This window comes from Taudactylus pleione, unplaced genomic scaffold (assembly GCF_031769625.1).
Source record: "Taudactylus pleione unplaced genomic scaffold, aTauple2 ptg000192l, whole genome shotgun sequence".
NCBI lineage: Eukaryota > Metazoa > Chordata > Amphibia > Anura > Myobatrachidae > Taudactylus > Taudactylus pleione.
The window spans coordinates 1749584-1754949 of NW_028284594.1; positions in this window are offsets into that span (position 1 = coordinate 1749584).

Consider the following 5366-nt stretch of genomic DNA (forward strand, 5'->3'; position numbering starts at 1 on the left):
AACGCGACGCAGCACAGGCTGGGCGCCATATTGTTGTTTATTTTCTTCTGGTCTTTCGTAATCGAGCACCGATTACATCACATCACATGATTACGTACTACGTAGCCCAACAACTGCGCTGCTGGTAGGTTAGCTTTAAAGCTCCTTGATGGGACTTTTACAGTTTGCTTACACGGGTTACCTGGTTTACTGTTAAAGTTACTTTGGAAAATGAAACCCAAGGACACATTTTCACCCCATAGCTGCATAGTGCTAGGCTTGCCATATCCATTTAATTCGCGATACGGGGTCGTACTAAAAGCAATGACAAACTGGTCTGCATATATGGAATGCCACAGGTTCTTACGTGGCTGATTAAAACCATGTAAAATGGAGACATGAAGTCAGCCAGCCACAAAATCTGTGTAATTCATGTGTCCCAAATTAAAGGGATGATAAAGCAAGCCTACATGCTATGACACAAATTCCACATATGAAATCCAGTGAGATCTTAAAGATGCCTGCACGGCGCACTTCAGATGCAGTATTTTAGCATTTTGGACTTCCCCATGCATGTAGTCAAGATAAGTCACCAAAAAGGTTTGTACTGTAATGGTACTTCCAATACATGCTGCCTCTTTAAAATCCCTTTTATACTGGCGACTCTGGAAATACACTGGTTTATCCACCTGTGAATTTCCTGGGTCTCAGGGCCTGATTCAGAGCCGGACGCTCACATAGCTGTGGGTTACCGCTCACATAGCTGTGGGTTACCACCCACAGCTTATGCGAGCGTCCATGATGATGGTCGCGATGGTCAAGACCATCGGGCTTGCGACGAGACCCTGCGGTAGGGTCTCGCTGCCGCAAGCCCTGGAGTGATTTTGGCTCTATCAGAGCCAAAATCACTCCCACTGGGTCCGGACCCAGACGGGGAACGCCTCCGTCTGGGCAGGCACGCCCACCAAAGGGGGCGTGCTGTCACTCACCATCGACAGCACACCCCCTTTGGTGTGAGACCCCGAGCGACGGCTTCCCCGTCGCTCGCCGGGTCTCGTGCATGCGCACGACGGAGCAGCCTCCGTGGTGTGCATGCGCATTTGGGTACCAACCTGGTACAGAGCAGGGTTGTGGACCCTGGACTTCGACCCGGGTCGTTTGCATTCACATTGGAAATACCTGGGTCGATGCGTGTTCACGTGTGTGAAAAGGGTACAATATAACAGTGCAAAACTATAAGGAAGTAGTGCAGAGTGCCCCTTGCAGTAAAGACAGCATGAGTAAGTAGGCCCATGAAAGTCACATCTCAAGCAGACATAGCCTAACCTGAAATGGGTGCTGACCATGTGAATGCAAACAACATATGTGTCTCGTGGGAATGTCATTTACGTGTAAGCCAACTTCCATGCTTATTTGAGGCACCCGAATACAAATGGGATGCCTGTTTCAGACAGATCCTTTGCATCCAGTGTGAGGTGGGTGCAAGTGCCAATACTAATGATGATGGTTGCAGATGGAAAACAGTGAGCATTGTAGAAGCACGAATACTCATAGATGGGCTGATATTTGCATTAGCATAACTAGTAAGTAGGCTGCAGCAGGCAGGTGCAAATGTGGCCACAAATACATCTGACTCAGAGTCAGCCCTAGAGTGTGCTTTTTAAATGAGCTCTACTGGCTTTGTCAGTGAGTTTTGTACATATGGTGTAATAATATAGCATTACTGGCTCACAGTACTTGTATTCAACTCTCACCATGACCCTAACTGTGAAGCTTGTATATTCTCGCCGTGCTTGCGTCATACATGCCTACCCTCCCAGAATTTGCGGTAGGCTCACGTTTTTTAGGGTAACCACCCGCACCCACGGAAGGGTAGGCATTTCTGCCCACTTCCTAGTGAAATTCCGCGATCGCTAGCAAGACATTAGCACGCCTACTATGTTTTGTCGTGCGATCACGTTATGAAATTAGACGCCCACCTGCCTGACACAAGACGCCCACTTCCCTTAGTAACATAAATCATCACAAGGAACTGTATTAAACAATCGGTAACATCGGCTAACTTCGGACCCATACGGACCACTTGTGGTTGACCATACCCTACCATAAGCACTGCGAGTGTTGCTGTGTTTAATTCAGCCATGTGACATTTATGCTGACAATGCGTCTTAAATATGCACGCCCCAGAAATGGCGTTCAGAGGCACAGACGCCTGCGTTCGCACCACCACACCCCCGTTACCATCGACCACCCCCTGTCACCACCCACAAACGGCACGTCTTGTCACTCATGCTTGTTGAGCACCTGTGTACATGCTGCGAACAGTTCCCGATCACAGTGACTGGTTCGTGCACGCGCACTGTGTCTTGTATGCATGCGCAGATGGCAAACATCGGCAGGCTGTGTGCGAACGCAGCCTTGCGACCAGGTCTGAATCGGGTCCTAAGCTCCATCCAGTCCAGAAAAAAAAACACACCCATTGCTCCCACTTGTCCATCGATGGCTAAGAACCATTGGCTCTGCCATCGATGGTAGAAGCATTCGACATCGGTCATAAACCATTAATGATTTTGAATCATCGATGGATGATGGCCATCCCTTGTTCGCAGCGCAGTTCACAAAAATGTGCGAGTTCGGCAGTACCTTAAGTGCTGCATGCAGCCGCACTTATGCCACGAGGAACTCACTCCTAATTTGATCAAGCACATAGATTTTAAACCCCAGGGACTGATGTGAATGGCTAAATATTCTCTGTAAAGTGAAGCGGAATAAGGGCCTGATTCAGAGCCGCTCGTAAGCGGCCACTCATTCGCTATGAGCGATGTTCGCACAACTGCGCATGCGTATGGGTCCTTATGCGCATGCGCAAACCAGTCATTGCGGTCGGAAATCCTGCGCTCGCAAAATAGCGAGGTGCTGCTAATTTGATTGACAGAATGTACCGTTTGTGGGTGGTAACAGGGGAAGGTGCTTGAAAACGGGGGAGTGGAGATCCGAACGCAGACGTGCCAAACGGTAAAAAGGGCGTTTAATGAAAGTGCATAATTAGTAAAGGAGCGTCATCGACCACGCCACTTGGTTGTCTTTTAGCCTGAACTGCTCGCAGTGATTGCGGTAGGAAAATCCTACCACAAGAATTGCGAGCAGTTCAGATGCCTTTCGATGTACCCGATTAATCAAATAAATAGCGGAGATGACGTATGTTGCGAACGGAAAAGGGGCATCTTTAGAAAATAGCAAGCGCATTTTTCGGACGCTCGCTCAGACATAGAGGCGTCCACAGACCGCAAAGAACGAGCGCTTAATTTAAATAGCCAGCCCCTTTTTCAGAACGAGCGTCCGCAAATAGCGTCCGGGTCTGAATCAGGCCCTAAGTGTGCTATCTGTCAATAACTAGTAATAAGTAAATGCACCATTTACAGATACTGTATGTATGATTTTAACTTGTGCTCTTTCTTCAGGACCATGAACTTTCCAGTCCAAAAATGTGTCTTCAGCAGGAAAAGTGCAACATTTGTTTTACTTCAAACACCCGTTGACATTTGATCGTAACTAGCGTGAGTGCAGATTCTCTTAAATAAAAATTATGTGTTTGAGTAATGAGACATTGAAAACATTGGGAATGAGTAGACTGGTTCGTACTATGGACTGTAAAGAGGGCCTGATTCAGATTTGGAAATAGAGTGAGAAATAGCCAGTAATACCCCTTTTCCACCTAAATTCCGGGTCTGACCCGGAGTTGGAACAAGGGCCCTCATTCAGACCCGGACGCAAGTGACCGTTCGTACGTTCGGCGTACGTAAAAAATATTTAAATTCAAGCACACTCTCGTCTTTTCGCTCGCAGCCAAACATCCTCCCCAAACTCAGGCGACCCCTCCTCTAACTAACAAGCGTGCCAAATAGCGAGCGTACATCCCCGAAGTGGCTTGAAGGGAACGCACGCACTAGTACTACCCGGAAGTTGGACTGTCAGATTTCGATTAACTGCTCGTTTATTCTGCCTACCTCCCTCAATCGTAACATGCCAATCAATATATCAATTAGCTTAATTGTTTTTTTTTTGTTTTTTTTTTTACACAATGCAATAAACTTTATTCATGTCCGTGTTTGTGTTTACCCGCAGAATACGTACGGCTTAAACATTCGCTTTTAATTGTCAAAATACATGTTAGCCTCAATTAAATAATTGTTCTATTTGTTTTTCAGGCCGCATATTTCCCGGAGTTCATTTCTTTATGTAAATTTGCTTACGCATGTCACTGCATCAAGCCTATCATAAGTCTCAACAGATTTCTGGCCCTGTCGAACACATGACTCATACACTAACCAATAGAATTGCTCCTGTTAATTTCCCAAATACATTAGCCAATCATAAAATTTGGGTGCACTTTATCAAAAATGATTTTTATGAAAAACACCATTGCCATCATGAGAGCCTCCGCATTCGCCAGGCGCGAGCTGCTGGTGCTTACGGAGGTCATGGATAGGCGGATCACCAGCCAGCCTCCACCCATCACCAACAGCGAGTAGCGTTCCGCATATGTGGAGGTACGGGCCTGCCTGCGCTCCTTCGGCTCACGCCGCCATATCGGTCAGCTGGAGCGCAGGTGGTCGGACCTGCAACGGCGGACGCCCCGCTTGCTGGCATGCTTTCGCATGCAGATCGCAGAAAGTAAGTTTTATGGATTGTGGTTTTCATGTTTGTCTTCGTGGCCCTAACTGCGTGTGCATGTTTTCCCTGTATTTCATATTTATTAATTCTCCTCATATCTGCATGGCCATGTTTTCCCTGTATTTCATATTTATTCATTCTCCTCATATCTGCATGGCCATGTTTTCCCTGTATTTCATATTTATTCATTCTCATATCTGCATGGCCATGTTTTCCCTGTATTTCATATTTATTCATTCTCCTCATATCTGCATGGCCATGTTTTCCCTGTATTTCATATTTATTCATTCTCATATCTGCTTTTTTGTTTTTTTTTGGGGTGGATTTGAAATTGTTTTGTGGCGCGGATTTGTGTTGAAACTAATCACAATTTGTTTCACATCTTTTAGGGGCCCAGCGAAGACTACGCCGTCAGCGTCCGGCCAGACGTCCATCACGGCCACTCTCCCCAACCCCCAGCCAACACTCCAACTCCAGTCATTCCCCTATTCCCCACTCCTCCCCAGCCTTCCTAGACCCTCAGCCTGAAATTTCGGGCCTCCTTCCCCTCTGTCCCAATTCCCCCTCTCCTCCAACCACCCCTCTTAGAATGACCCCCTCCCCGGAGTCGGTCATTACCCCGCCCCGATCTTTGGGGAATGGAGCCACCTCCGAGGAGGACGATGGAGGGCCTTCCGTAGCTGGCGTTGGGTCTTCCGGTATGTTTTTCTTTG